At 45.0% G+C, this 16056-nt stretch overlaps 1 long non-coding RNA gene across 4 annotated transcripts in view; it reads left to right on the forward strand.

Moving 5' to 3' along the window:
• Positions 1–16056, forward strand: part of LOC116450611 — a 213586-nt gene that overhangs the window by 151609 nt on the left and 45921 nt on the right. The window contains exon 4 of one of the 4 annotated variants that reach the window (XR_004242848.1): positions 4596–4718. The exons of the other annotated variants lie outside the window; for them this stretch is intronic. This is a non-coding gene — a long non-coding RNA (uncharacterized LOC116450611). The remainder of the gene's footprint in view (positions 1–4595; positions 4719–16056) is intronic. 4 annotated transcript variants of the gene reach the window in all.

The following is a 16056-nucleotide window of genomic DNA, read 5'->3' on the forward strand; positions in this document are numbered from 1 at the left end:
TTGCCTCAATGGTCCAAAGTGTGCAGCTTTTAATTAATGAGAAGACTCTGTGAGGAAGACTGGCTGATAGAAAGATTGCTGGTGAGCAGTGGTCTCACAGAAGTATTTATCTATTTATATTCCTAGAGTGATGCAATTCTTAATAGCAAGACCCAGATTACCCATTTTATGTGGTGAAAAAAAGCAGGGTTTATATTTAAAATTCCCTGATGGAGCTGAAGTGAGGGAGGCAATTGGTCTGATTCCCAGGTTCTCTCCTACCCCAGAGGCAGCCTGTGCTTACGCAGCCTCTCTGCATTTACTTTGAGAAGGCAGACCAGAGGAGTTAAAACTGCAGGAACCTGAAATAATGAACTGATTTTATTAATTTGGCCAAGTGCTTGAGAATGTGGCACTGATCTCATATGAAAAAAAAAAAAAAAAGGAAAAGCAAAGAAAAGAAAATAAAAAGAAAAAACCATGTTAACGTTTTGGCAAGGGAAAAATTGATCTGCAGAGTGGATATATTTAGCTCATATTCTCTATATTAGGACCTTCTCAGATTTTGAATCTTAATGTCTGCTTTACCAAAGAGGATAGCATCCTGCAAAGCTGGATTGCAGGAAAGCAACACATCTCCTCACTGCCAGACTATTATCACAGATGATGTTAAAAAAGAAACCTCTGATTCATCTGCAGTGGCTGCCAGGAACTCATGCAAGCCCCACAAATCATGCTGCTGGGCAGACTGCACTTCCAAAAGCAGCTATTAGGAGTGTCGGCTGTTTTCTTGCTCTCTCAGTTAAGAATCGATTGGGAAATGGCAAAGAATATTCAATGCTTTCAGAAGTTGCTTTCTGATTAATTTCTCTCTGGATCCAGCTGTCTCCCTAGAGTCTTGCTTTTAAACTTACAATGTATATTTATTTTTATAATCTGCTTTTCACCTGAAAAGAATAATAATCCCCATTTATTTTAAGCTTGGATGAACATGCACTGGATTCAGAAATTAATTTCTCCCTTCTCTTAGCAGTTAAGCTTTGAAGGATAGATCCTCAGCTGCTATAAATTGTTTAGCCTCACTGAAGGGTATTGCTTGGTGTCTTTAAGCTCTGGAAGCAAATCTCATCTTAGAAACCATATGAAAATTGATTTTACTTGTCATGTCATTATCTTCATTTGGGTAAATGGTGTAACCGATGAACTTTCAACTCAGTCTTGCGAGGCTCTGAGTGCACCCAGGGACAGGGAAAGCACCTGCCAGTGAAGTGTTTTAGAGCCAAGGTGAGGGTGCATAGCATCCTCCAGGGAAATACTTTGTACCTCACCTTTTGGGCTCTGCTCTGGCACTGTTTCAGTTCTGCCAGACTCAGACCTTTGTATCTCAGACATCTACCCTGCAAAACTCAGGTGCTGAACTTTAAAATTCTGAGATGATTTAAAAATAACCCCTGGATTGGCTCGCATTTCACCTTCTGGCTGTGAAGCTTGGAGGGATATTCTGATAACAATTAAAACTGTTTTTAATTTACCAGTTCAGGTTGTAACCTAGGCTCTCAACTCCATCAAACTTTGTGTGAAGCAGCAAGAGCCCTTCTCAGGATTTAGCTCTGCATCTGGTGGATTTGAAAGAGGACAGTCCTCAGACAGCAGTTTGGGACTGAGCTACTTCTGCAGGTCTATGGAGCAGAGAGTGCACTGAGACCTTTGCCAGGGTATTTACCAGACCAGTCAGTAATCTGTGGGGCTGATATAACCTTTGCAATTGGAAACATCTCTCTTGATAAAGGAAGAACCTCTAAAATTGGATTTGAAGGCCATTTAATAAACCAAGACAAAGAAAAAGATAAGTGCAAAGGATTTTATATTTAAGGATTTTTTTCTGGTCAGGCAGCAGCAAATGTGGAACAGGGCTCAGAGCTCTCAAAGCTGCTTCTGTAACCTGTGAAATCGTAAAAACTACATTGGAAAGGACTTTGCAAGGTTTTTTTTTTGCTCCATCCCTCTGGCTGCAGGCAGGATGTTGAACCTGCTGTTAGAAATTGCCGATGATGATGGTTCCATACCCTCCTCTGGCAATTTATTTTAGTGCTTTAACTGGCCCTGCCGGTCACACACTCACCCTGCTCTTAAATCATGGTGCTGCCGGTGATGGGCCCTGAGGAAGCATTTGGTGCAGGAGGGGAAAGTATCACACAGTCTGGTGTGTTATTGCAAAATGCTGCAGACATGGATAAATTGGCATCTCTGCCTAGCTCTGCCAGCTCTGGAGTTAAGGAGCTGGCCTGCCTGCCCAGCATATTGCAGGGTAATTCATTAACATCTAATGGACTCTCTCATTTCTTCCTGTCTCCTTGTGAAAAGCAAAGGGTATTTCTTTCTATTCCCCTTGCTCTCCCCATTCTCTGAAATGGTAAAGCATCTGGCTGCCTCCAAGCAAGGACAAACTACAAACACCTGGGTGTTGGGGGTTTTTTCTCCTTCCCCCTCCCTCCTGAGCTCTGCAGCTGCAGGAGAGACCCTTCTGAGGCTGTGAATGGCACCTTCTCCCTGTGGCTGCCCTTCGATCAGAAACAGCCTCTGGCTCTCGTCGCTTGATTTAAAGGGTCCTTGCTCTGATGCTGACCTGATTACCTCATGATGAAATGATGTGGGGCCACGACACCGAGGCATGATGTCATGGGCCTTGCCATGTCACTAGAAGAAATATAAGCTTCCTGGTGCTGGAACTGTATTACAAGGTGATTTTTGTTCCCTGTGTGCTGATTTAAGGGTAGGTAGTGCACTTATCCCATTCATTCCTCCCCACTGAGACCACCACGACCACTAATTCTGCTGGGAACCTCGATGCAATGTGGGTATTGGCAGCATCACAGCCATGTGGGGTGGGAGGTCTGGATGTGCCTTAAATGAGGGTGCTGGCTGTGCACAAACCCCTGCTCATCCAGCAGCTCTGTGCTGCTCCCAGACTCCTAATTAGATTGAAGCCTGAAGTCTCTGGATATCGTCCCATACCTTTATTTGAAATGATTTATCATGCCATCTAAATCAATCCCCGCAGAGAGACGTTACGAGGTTTTGTTTAAGATGCTGTACACACCCTGTCCAGTGCAGAAAATGTTCTTGGCTACATGAAAACCAAAGACTTGGAAACTGACCTTAGGAATCTTTTCCTGCCTTTTCCTGCACACCAGTCGTGCTTTCAGTGGAGAGCAGTCTGACAGGTCTTTGTCTCCTTGGATGGACACATCTCCTGAGGATGATGATTTTATCTCTCTTACCCCTATCCCCCATGAAGTGCTTGCTGTGCTCCCTACTGCTCAGAACCTGAATCTGGCTCCATTAGGGATCACACCAAAATCCTCAAGAGTTCAGAATTTCGGGTATAAGGCAAGAAAAGTACAATTGCACGAGGAGACACAAAGAGCCATCTCTGACGCAAAAAATACCCTGCTACAATTTATGTCTTGTGTGTTTCCCTAGTGAGCAGAGCAGGATTTTTATTCCTGAGTTCACTGGAAAAATCGGGATCTGGAATGAAAGGTGACACAATGTGCTGCCCAGGTCTATTACTGTCAGTTGTCTTGAGCTGGTAGATAATTCATGGCAAGTAATTTATATAGCACTTTTACTTATCCTGCCCTTTATCTCATCTGTGGTCAATTTGTTGGAAGTCCTTCTAATTAGAGTTGTCTTTGCCAATCACATGGTTTATTTGTATTAGCTCATTGGCTAAATGTAACTCTTACAAGGCATTAATGATATATAACTGTTATGAGAATAGGAAGGACTCCTTTCAACTGGAAATAATTTCTGCATTATTTAAGAAAAATGGAAGTCAGATGAAAAAAGAGATTTTTTTTTTACCAAAATTGATTTCTTTTTAATTTCAGAGGCTTTAAAAGATCTGCTATGTAAAACTGAAGCAAAAAAAAACCCCTAAGTGTAGCAGAAAGCCAGTGTTTTATTCTCCAAATGCTAAAAATAAATATTGTTATTCCCCACCACTGCTACCCATTTTTCTGACAAAGTAATTTCACATTAATCCATCCAAACTTGTGAAACGTTTTGGATGGAAAAAAAAAAAAAAAGAAAAAAAAGTCAGGTCTGTAAAATATTTCCTAGCTCTATACATGATGATAAATTTGAAAATCATTTTCCTGCAGGGTAGCAACATTATCCTTAAACGCCTTTGTTCCTTCCAGGGACCTCATTTGCTGGAGTATTTGCACAAAAGGAAGCACAAAAGAGAGGTGAACAAAGGGGAAGTGGTTGAAAGATTGGAGTGAATTGGAATATCCCAGACAGCAAATGGAGGGCAAGAGGGAAAAGACAGATAACAGTGCCACCAAGCTTGTGAGTGGATCTGTTCAGCCCTCGCCTGGGCTGGGGAAAGAGCTGCTCTGATGTTTCTTTTCCCTGGTAAAATCAGATGATGAGTCGTGGGTTGGGTAAATGAGAAATACAACAGTATCTCCTTCTTGTGCTGGATATCCAGGTGAATATTGGCTCAGAGCTACAACCTTAGTGCAAATCCTGCAAAGATTTACTTCATGTCTGTTTTGTGAGCAGTAGGTTTCTGGGTGCTAACACAGGTCTTTGCCCACCGGCTCCAGGTTTCATGCAGATTCCAGCTCTTGGGAGTCCATGTGTGGCGACTGCAGGGCTAAGCTTCAAAATCACTGTGTAGGGCAGCCTTGTTTCAGTCACCTGGGGACCTGCCTGCTCAGATTATCCAGGTAATCCATGCAATGTGAGATTAGCATCCAGACCTTAAGAAAAAATTTGGGTGTGTGCTTTATTTATACTTATTTCACCGCTGATTGACTGCTCTCTACCAAAATATCCTCCAGCAGGTAACTTTGAACCTGATTTTCTTCTCTTCATTTCTGCCATGCTTAATAATTTAATCTCAGAGGGAGTTTTGCCTCAGCAAAGTGTGTGGGGGACCAACACTGCCCGCCCGAATTGCAGTTATGCAGACCTGCCTGCTAGGGAGGAAAGCTGAGTATTTTCCCCTCTGCAGCATCCTCCTGCCACCTGGTCCCACTGTTCCAGACAAAACCCTTTGATACGTGCCTGTGCTTTTCATTCTGGGAACTGACTGCTTTCCCCTCTCCTCCCCCCTCCCCACCTCGCCTTCATTTCTCTCTCTGCTGAATGTCAGAGTATATTGAAGAAGCAGCATTTTATTATTTATTTTTAATGCTCTTTGGCATAAATATTCTGTGGGGCACAGACAGCGCCGCATCGATCCTGGAGTGGTTGGGCGGCAGGGCCATTCACGCCCTGAATTTAATTTGCCAAATTGATCTATGGAGATGAAGACAGGTTGCAAAAGACAAACAGCTCTCTGTGCTCTGCTCTGCCATTCCCTGGCCCTCAGAGCAAGAGGGAAACCGAAGTTACCGTGAAGATGTTGACTAGTTTTAGGTTTTGCATAAGCAACAGCTTTAGAAAAACTAGACGTGAAATTCAGACTCACTTGGGAGGAAGCCAGGTCTGGGTTTGGATTTGGGTTCTGGCTAGCCACAAATCTCAGCTGTAAATTCAGGCCTCTGGTAGGTTTGGCAGTGTTTTGTATTGTTTGTTTATTAGGACACAAGGAGTCACATTCATCCATGCTGTTTTTTATTTAAGTTGGTTAAAAACCTCCAGGGGTTCTCTTCACTTTCCCTTCTCCAGTAAGCTGACTGTGGGGCAATCCAGTGCAGTAACAATCATCTCTGCCAGCAGAGAATGCAACCCTGTAGTTGGAACTGCTTCTTAGTTATGGAAAAGAGAGGGGAGAAATTTTATGTGTGAAGCCTAATCCAGCTCCTATCTGTGACAGGGGGAATCTTCAGCCTTGGTCTGTAGAACAGGCTCTGCCTGCAAGTACTCACCCCAAGGGACAGATGCATTTGGAGCCTTATCTAAATTCTTCAGTCACATTGTGCCTTCAAAAAGGGGTGCAAAAATCTTTGCCGTGCAGGCTTCCTACTGAGATTTCTCCCAACCCTTCCTCCAGCGCTGCTGGGGCAGGGGGGACACTCCCTGCGACTTGCTGTGGCCACTGCTGCTGCCAGCTGGAGCTCAAGGACAACAGAGCATGAAGAGGAATAAATGGGATTTGGGGGTAGCATGGCTGGTGGGTTTTGTTTCACATGTGTGCACGCTGGGAATATCTGAACCGTTCAAGCAACTCTAACAAACTTTACTTGGAAGCTCTGAGACATTGGATGGCGTTTTCTCACTTTTAAGGTGCTTTCTACCAAACACAGCCCATAATCAAATATGACAAGATCATCCCAAAAGCAGAGAGATACTTGGAGCTTAGTCTAAACCTCACCTGCTTTTCTCGTAAAGTGCTGTTGGATTTATTTCTTTAGGCCCAGGCAGGGTCACTGTGAGCTCTTCTCCCTTTCCTTTGTGCCAGCTTTTATTCTTCTTCTAAGTAATAAATAACCTTACAAAGACTCTTTTAGCCATGGGTTAAACAGTGCAAAGAAGACTGAAGTTACCAGTGCCTGACTTTGTTCTTCTAAATCTGGTGAGCATGTGGAATAGTCTAATGTTCCTTGTCTTCCAGTATTCAGTGCTACTTTCTAGTTTTTCCTTTGAGTGATGCTCCCCAGCAATCATAGGGAAAGTTCCTGAATTTTGAAAAAAAAATTATATCTCAGAAATATTCTTTTTCTCACACATTTTTACATGTGTCAGTATCAAATTTGTGTCAGCACACATTTTTTGCAGGAATGTTTGTCATAGGTCTCTCTCTGGGAATATGCAGCACACTCTAGGAAGTCTGCCCAGTGCACAGCTCTTAGTCTGAAACAGGGGAAATAAAAGCAACTTGCTTGTTTCACTCACCACCAAATTTTGTTTGAAAGTGCCTAATACAGAGTTTTCCTGTTACAGCACTAAGAAAACAGTAGGGGAAACTGTAAAATGGAGTAAATGAAGTAGGAAAACGGAGTTAGAAACCCCCTTTTCCTGGGCATGTCTTGCACCAGCAGTTCTGGGGCTCTGCTCCCAGGGCTCTCTTTTTAAAATACAGACACAGTGACCTGCACAAAATCTGTCTTCCATCCTGCTCTGGTCAAATGCACGTCCCAGTGGCCAGAAATAGCTTTGTAGCAGTCGCACAAACCCAAATGAGTCACAAGCTGTAAAAACAACATCGTTGTGGAGGTGAACTTGACACACATCACAGCCTCTCCCGGTGCCAATCAGATAGGTTTCACACCTCATGGATCCTCGTCCTTTATCACTCCTGCCATCGTTTCAGCTACACTGAAAGGGCAGAAAAGCGAGAACAAACTGTTACACTTGGCCTAACAGACATCTCTACTTTCAATTACTCCTCTGTAAACAGATTACAAGTGCAGCCATCTCGAATGGCTCTGGCCGCAGCCGCTGGTTGCTCAGAAGCTGCCTGCACCTGCCTGCTCATCCTCCCTGCAGAACCTAATTGCATTTCACCTCACCTCTTTTGTTTCCACCCTCCCTTTTGTTAGAGTTATTTACACTCTTGTTTAATGTCAGTGAAAACCTTTAAGGAGGAATGTGAGATGCACTGACAGGTGCCAGTCACTATTTTTCAAGAATGCATAAAATCATTCTTTCTTTCCAACGTCTTTATTTCAGAGCTTTCCACTCAGGTCAGGTGAGGATTACATTTCATGCTTGACGTTATCTGGCCCATCATTGTTTGAGTAACGAAGCCCACCACGGCCATGGCTTGCCTTGGTGTCAGTGGCCCATGAAGCAATGGCTATTTGTCCTTCAGCACCACCTCCGAGTCATCTCCTGCCGTGATTTACAATGAACTCCTGTTCCTACAGTGGCAACTGGATGTGTGGCAGGTTGTGAGTCTTGCTGCCCACCACCTTATTACTCTTCTGAATTTTGCAAGCAGCAGATCTGTGATGAAGTGCCTTCATCTGTTGTTACATCATCTTTCATTTCTGTGGCCTGTGCTGTCTGACAGAGGGATGCCTTTTTTTAATGTGTCTACACAGTGTCTCCAGATTTGTTATCAAGATGCCTCAATAAATAGGGCATAAAGAACACCATATTTTAGCAGTCGTGCCAGTAGCTGAAATTGTCTGAGGTTATAAATGGTTTTTGCCCAACTTAAAATAAGTTTTACTTTGGTGGCTCGGAAGGGAGGTGCATGTTTTGCCTGAAGGCTGCTGAATTAGTCCTTGGGAGAAGGCAGCATTTTCTGAAACATAAGCTCTCTGCCTCATCTCTGTCCTCCTGAACTCTGGGACAACATTCCTGTAGCTTTCCATGGAGCTGAATCAAGTCCTTATCATGCAGGAGTTGCTGACCCTTCTCCAACACCAAGAGGCCTTATTAGTGCATTCAGACATGATAAAGATTTTGATTTATTCATCAAAATTTTTCCAGCAGCAAATAGAAGTGCATCCCCCTGTTTCACACTAGTATGCCTGTACAATCACCCCTGCTGCTTAGATGAGGGGCTGATTTCCATGCCAGAAATCCTGCTTTGTGCCAGATTCCTTTATTCTTCTTGGAACTTTGAAGATATAATATGATGCTAATTAATTCCTTTCTCAAGAAGAGAATAATTGCAAGTATTGGAAGCAACTTCATCAATGTGGGGAATGAAGGCAAATAGATGCTCTTTTTATTTTTTCTTTTCTTCTTTTTTTATTTCCCTTTTGATGCCAAAACCCACAAATTGATCTGACTTGTGGGTTCTGTCATTAACCCACTGGGAACTGGAACTGGCTGCCACTGGTGCCACTCACTGGGATTTTCCTACTGAGACAGAAGCAAATGTTCATTAGTGGAAGACATTAATTAATTTTTGCTCAACAGGAGTTTCTTGGCCATGTGAGGTGTGGAGTTGGACTTCTGTGGTTCCTCTGTGAATCTTGGGGGGAGGCGGTAGAATGGCTGCAACACAAATTTTCTGTTCTTTATGGATCCTCCCCTGGGAATCCCCTGACCTTTTATATGCCTGATTTATATAATCCTCACAGAGGATAGACTAAAGGGGGGGGTATTATCAGCCAATTAAAAGGTTCCCTCCTGAGGAGGGTGGAAAATAGCAGACGGATGATCTATTTTTTATACAACATCAATTACCATTCTGCTGCTGGATGTTGCACTGAGGAAGATCTGTGCTGTCACGTGCCTCTCCCAGTCTGAAACTCTGGGAAGAGAAACCCTGTGGTGGATTCCTAAAGATGTGTGGGTAATTAAATACTTGATGGGTGTGAAATGGACCTTTATGACAAATCAACTATCAAAACTGCATTGGCTATATCCTTATTTGCCCCTAGCTGTTCCCTTCCAATTGAAATCTGGGTCTAGATGAATAAGTAAATAATGTTTAAAGCCAAGGGCTGTTATTTTATTGCTCTTTTCTAGGAATCTCCCCGCTCACACCCACACTACACAATCTCTATGGTATTTACTCACAGCTCCATCTGATCTGCCTCTTACTTCCCTACTTCCAGCTGCTCTTTGCACCCAGTATGCTGCCAGTTATCTTCAAAAGGGAATGTGTCAGTGTGTACTCATGAAGATAGGCAGTGCCACAGTATTTACATCAGGGTTTTGGTTACACGTGTCAGATGGGAAATAAAAGATGCTACAAATGGGAAACAGTTGCTGCAGGCTCCAGGGTGTTAAGTAAAATACTCTGTAAAGCATCTTGTGAAGACGGAAAATTTTGCCTTTCACGGATAAAACTGGGTGTTTCTGAGGTTTCTAGGTAATTCTAGTTCAGAGAAATTGTTGAAAAGGGAGATTTCTACCATAGCATGTGGAGATTGTTGATCCATGACTGTAGACCTGGAAGAGAAGACAAGAAAACAGTACAGAGAAGGAGTGAGGCAGGACTGGAGCGAATCTGAGCATGGCAACTGGGAGCTTGGTCCCAGGGTACAGCTTCAGGGAATGGCTGCCTTAGGCTGTAGGAAGGACCTGTCCTTCCAGACAGACACTAACATGCTAGAGGCGGTCTGCTCTTAGACTTGAGATGCTGCTGGGTGTCTTTTGAGGCTCATTTTCCCCTGAGGTCCTGGGAACTGTCTCTGCTACCCGCTTGTCCCTTCATCTTAAACTGCTTTTCAGAACAGGATCCAACTATCAACGGCTTCCACCCACCCTGGTCCTGATGTCAACATCAGAGCTATTTTACCACCATTCCTGTCATGCCCCAATCCTATCCCAAGGGCTGTGGGTGAGTTTGGACACCTCCACAGAAGCTGATATGTTCATTTAACTCCACACTGGGGCAAGGACACTGCCCACATGTGCTGTCAGAAGCAGTGCAGTGTTCTGCATCTCAAACAGACCAGGGCTGGAGGGTTTGTAAGGCTGTGGCTGGACAGGGTCTCCAGTGCAGATGCATCCTGTGGGATGAAAGCTCCCATCACACTGCCCTTTTAACACGTCTGCCTCACCCCAGTGGTGCTCATTAGTTCATGTCCAGTCAGTCCTTGGCTAATCCGTCAATGCCAGTCGTGATGGATGTGCTTGTGAGGAAGGGCGTTGGTGCCTGGGAGCTGCTGAGTGTTCAGAATCCAGGTGGGACAAAAATTCATCCCATCATTCACTGACCTCAGTGGTGCCAATTCAGCAGCAATGGTGTCAGGTAGCTGTGGAAAGCAGCACAACTTCAGTCCTGAGTTTATTTCCCAAGTCCAGCATGGTCCAGTCAACATCAATCAGGTCAACAGATGCTTCTCAAGGTCCTTCTCCAGTCTGTGCTCCTTGCTGGATATTTCATTTTGGTTGCTCATGAGTCAATAGCCCAGGGCGATCCCAGGTCCAAGGCCACCCTCTGACTGCTGACTCAGGGCTTTCCCATTAAGGGCTGTCTGCAGCTACAGGTGCTAAAACTCATTTCGAGGAAGCCAGTCCACCTGCCACACAGAGATCCCACCTTAGACCCTGAAAGACATGTGGGTGCTCTGGTGCACCTTCTTGCCCAGGTTAACTGCCACTGATGGGCCACTTCATGGGCCACAGTGTGGCATGGGTGTAGTGTCTACAACTCAAACCCTGTGTTTGGTTTTGGGTACCCCACTACAAGTCACTGAGGTGCTGGAGTGTCCAGAGAAGGACAGCAGGGCTGGGGAAGGGTCTGGAGCACAAGTCTGGTGAGGAGCAGCTGGGAGGGCTCAGCCTGAAGTAAAGGAGGCTCGTGGGGGACCTTCTCCCTTTCTGTGACTACCTTACAGGAGGGTGTAGCCAGGTGGGGGTCGGTCTCTTCTCCCAGATAGCAAGTGACAAGACAAGAGGAAATGATCTCAAGTTCTGCCTGTGGAGGTTTCTATTGGATATTACGAAAAATTTTTTCACTGGAAGAGTGGTAAAGCATTGAAACAGGCTTCACAGGGAACTGGTGGAGTCACCATCTTTGGAAGTATTTAAAAAATGTGTAGATGTGGTATTTAGGGATGTGTTTTAGTGGTAGACCTGGCAGTGATGGGCTAATGGCTGGACTAGATGATCTTACAGGTCTTTTCCAGCTCTAATGATTCTGATTCTAGTGAAGACCTTTGTGTGAGCATGAGCGAGACAAGAGCACTCCCAGACCCTGCACCTCACTCACACATTCCCCTCTCAGTCATGCCCAGACAGGCAGATTCAAAGGTGTCTGGTTCTTCAGCAGCCCAGCAGCTCAGCTCTCTCCCACGTGTGCAGCAGGACCCAGCACTGGGGCTGTGGTGTGGGGGGGATCACAGACTCCTCTGCTCCTCCTGGGGCAGGTGACAGCCCAGGCCACAAAACCCACCACTGTTTGCTCACAGGGAGAAAGACCAGCTTGCAAGATAAGGTCCTGCTAGGCCTTGGTGATATGATGAGGGTGAAGTGTAACAGCCAGAGGGACTGCAAACATCTCTGTGTGCTGCTCCGGGTGCCAGGCTGCTACATCCCAGCAGCACAGTGCTGACAGCTGGAACCTCTACAGAGAGGAAGCAATCACCACGAATGACCTGAAGGCAGACAAATAAAGCTCTTTTTGAGTCCCTGGTATGTTCCACAGAGGAATCTGTATAGGAAAACCAAATGGGAAATCCCAAGTCCTTTTTTATTGCTGTGCTGCAGAGGAGAACGTGGTACTGACCCCTGATGAGTCAGTTTAGCTTTGTGCAGTGGGGGCAGAGGTGTTTGGGGATTTGGGGAGAGAGAAAATGTGCAATAGTAGTGAGGGATACCTCGTTTAGGGTGCACATGGAGTAACATGGGCAGCAGGTGGCAAACTGAAGATGCAATATCTTGGAACAGAACTAGCAAAATATATTTGCTGCACTTAAAGTCTCAAGATGCTGTGCTGTCACAAACCTGTAAAGTGCATCGTGCTGTGATCTGGGAGATCATGTTTCACTTCTTTAATGTATACAATCGTTCAATCCTTTACAGCCTCACTGATGCTGCCCATCCTGCTCTTTGGTGTTAAATTTCAGGTCACACACTTACTGGTAAATGTTCCAGCACTGAGGTCTTCAGGCCTGTGCTCTGCATCTTAGACACTGACTCACCTTTGGAATATGCCTTGGGTTTGTTAGCAAAGCCATGGATTTGACCACTGTGATGGACATCCAGCAGAGGGAAGGGGAAGGAGAGCAATTTCCTCATTTCAACACAGGGCTGAGCACTTGCATAGTTTTACATTCCTTAAAGACTTCCGAGGAATGATCTTACAACAACAGAAATTTTCCAATTGGCTCAGATAGTCCTTTCCCTTGCAACTATAACTAGAAGGACAAGATTTTGAAAGAGTCACAATTCATGGAGAATAATTAACACCCTTTCCTCTGTGTGCCTGCCTGTACCTTCTGAACTGAGACCCTGAGAGATCTCTGAGTTCAAGAATATCAGCATGTTGGGGAAAAATTAATTTTGAGACCAAAGAGAGGAAGACAGGATGTAAAGGAGGTGGAAGGGAAACCTGAAGTGATGGGAGTTTTCAAGAAATCCAGATGCTCTCGAGCTGAAATCATAAGAAATAATCACTTAATATCTGGGTAATTTGAAAAACAGATGACAAGGATGGTAGAAAACAGCTGTTCCAAGGAGTCTAACCAGGTTATTTCTCAGAGAGAAGAAAAAAATGTCCTGTCAACCGAAAGGAAGGTTTAACTCCTCATGTTCTTGTGAACCCCTGTTGCACTGTAATGACACTTGCATATTCTAAGGCTGTTTTCTTGTTCCTTGGGACAACATAGATCCTACTTTTTTCCATTCATGTCTCACCACAGCCAGACCCCCATTTCCCTTATTAATTATCACTGGAGCTCAACATAAGTGCAGCTTTCACACCAACAGCCCCATCTATCCTCCATTTCCTTCCATTTCCCTTAACCGTGCCAGTTCAGTTTACTGTGTTTGGCTTCTCTTGACATGAGATTTTCAACTTGCTCCATACAGTTTACTCATCTGCTCTCACCCTATAAAATTTCCTAGAGTAGGAGAAATTTGGAGGGTTCTGGGGCATCCTTTCACAGCAGAGCATTCCTTGCTGAACTTGAACATCCTTACTCCCCAGATCCAGAGCTTTATTTTTCTTTTGCTTTGTTTGTATTACTTTAAATCATGAGGAATCCCAATAAATTCATTGTGAATCGTGAGTGAAAATTTGGTATGGGAGAAAACAGCTTCATGTCCTTTTATTGTTTAAAGTGGAGCATTCCCAGTGGGTAAATATCCTGTAGTACCACTGTGGAAGAGCAAATATATGAAAAACCACTTAGTACCACTAAGGATCCTAATGTAGTTAAAACATTAATCTTGCTGCAGCTGTTGTCAAAACTGTCATAGGGCTTAAGGTGGTTCCCTACAGCTCCTCAGGAGAGAACAGCACGAGTGTTTCATACGATCTTAACAGGAGGAAACTGGATCCGGGGCATTTTTCATTTAGATGTACAGACAGACATGTGCTTCCTCCCCAGGATTCCTGTAGCCTGTTCTCATCTGCACAGTATCTGTGAGAGCCTGGACAAGCCTGGGGCTGGAGGCTGGAGAGGGCAGGTGGTGGGAGCTGCTGGGGACACTAAGCTGTAGGATTTTGTCAGGATGTTTGCAGAAAATGGGAAAAAGTCCCATGAGAAGTGGCCACAAATTTCTTACAGGATGCTCGAATGTTGCTGGGAGCAGCAACAGATGTGTCCTGTTGAACTGCTACCTTCAGTCCTTTGTGTTGGGGTTTTTCTTTCCTCCAGGATCCTTCTTTTGGGCTGATCCACAGCAATCAATATGTCCCCCACATTTACCTTTTGCAGCCCTCTCTGCCTGGTGTTTTAGCATCAGTCCAACTTCCATTTCAGCTCCAATTAATAATAATTTATAGGGGGAAGAACAGGGAGGAAAGGCCAGTTTCTTGATTGTGTGGTATACAGAAAGAATTGAAAAGTTCTATGTTAAGACGTGCCAGTATTGAAAGCTCTCAGGATTTTTTGGAAAATCTCAAAATTTTGGGCCTGGCACTAAGGAGAGGGCAGCCCAGCTGGGTGCAGGACCCAGAGATGGTTGAAATCTCAATCTGTGAATGCTGAGGAGAGAGGAGGACCCTGTTTTTTCCTCATATGTCAACCCTTGGCATGTCAGATGGTGAACATGGTGGGATCACCTGCAGATCTGCTCTGGAAGGAACAGAGGGACTTGCATCTTGTTTTTGGAGGTTTCTGTTGTCTGTGGCTGTGGAGCAGTAAAACTTCTTTGTGTGGTGTCCTGGCATCAGTAAGACCCTGCTAGTTGTGTGTTAAACTCTTTGTTCATAGAGAGGAGAGTTTCCCTTGGGCTGAGGGAGGCTGTAAGGGGCTTCTGTGGACCAGGCAGGACAGGATGATGTAGAAACAAGTTTTGTAAATGATCTCTTGTGGTAAATGTCTTGGCTCTGTGACAGATCTGTGATACCCAGCTGTGGCCATCCATTGTGCTGTACCCTACACTCAACTGCACACTGCACACTTGCTGATTTATTGTGGCCCTCTTCTCCAACCCCTGGAACCCCAAATCCTGCCGTGGAGGTGCCCTCATTTCTGACTGGATTCATTGTATTTGATGTGTGATCACAAATACGGCTTTTCAGCAAAGCTGCACGTGCCTTTTAGCTGGGAACACAAAGCCAGCGCTTCAGCATGGGAAAATTAACCTGTGTGTTTTCCATCTGAATAAAAGCCTGTGTCACTGGGGCTGGAAGGTGAGGCTGTGCCACTGCAAGCATTCAGGTTAATGTGTCCTTCATGGAGGCCTTCTTTCAGCTGGAGGTCACTGCTGCAAGCTGGGACACTGCAAATGAGTGCCACCCGAAATTAAACAGCTGAAGCTTCCAGTTCTGCCCAAGAAATATCAGTTTGAGGCAGCTGAAGTCAGATATTCAGAGCAACTCCTGTCATCATCTTAATTACAGGCTGAGCTCGGGGTTGTTTGTTGATGTGAGGTCGGGTGGGCACCACAGACTCCTGCAAGCATGAGCTGAAGCACTGCAGCTGACTGTCACCCCCGTGCTGCCCTGGGAGCCTTTGCCGTGCCTTTGTGTGCACAGAGCCTTGGCCAGATGCCTGGCACGGCACCAGCAGACTGGTCCTATTTCTATTTGTTGATAGATCTCCCTCATATCTGATACCTTGATTAACATACATTGATTTCTCCTCTTTCTGCTGGTGGAAAGGGTGCTCTGAGCAGCAGCCTGGTGTCTCTGGGAGGGGTTTCTGCATTGCATTTAAAACCCTCAGCATGAACCGGCGCTAAGCACAACATATATTTCAGGACTTGCTTTTCCCTGCCACTTAGTGGCTTTAAATGGCAAAATATTTTTGCAAAGACAAATTGCTCTGCAGGTACCATGCTGAGCTGCTGGAAAGGTTCCAGATGCCCAGAGGGATTCGAATGACTCCCTGCATCCCCGACAACAAGGCGAGATGACTCCGAGTGTTTATTTTCCACATATGAAAATTAGAGGAATGTGGAATTTTGACAACAAATTGCAGCACTGTTTCAAATGCAAGGCAGTCACGATGCTGAAAGGCTCAGGGGTTCACACCACCTCAGCTCTCCTAGCACCAGACCCTGAGTAATTTTTGTTTTAAGAGCAGCAAAATTAAG

The sequence above is a fragment of the Corvus moneduloides genome, chromosome 13 (genome assembly GCF_009650955.1).
Source record: "Corvus moneduloides isolate bCorMon1 chromosome 13, bCorMon1.pri, whole genome shotgun sequence".
Lineage (NCBI taxonomy): Eukaryota > Metazoa > Chordata > Aves > Passeriformes > Corvidae > Corvus > Corvus moneduloides.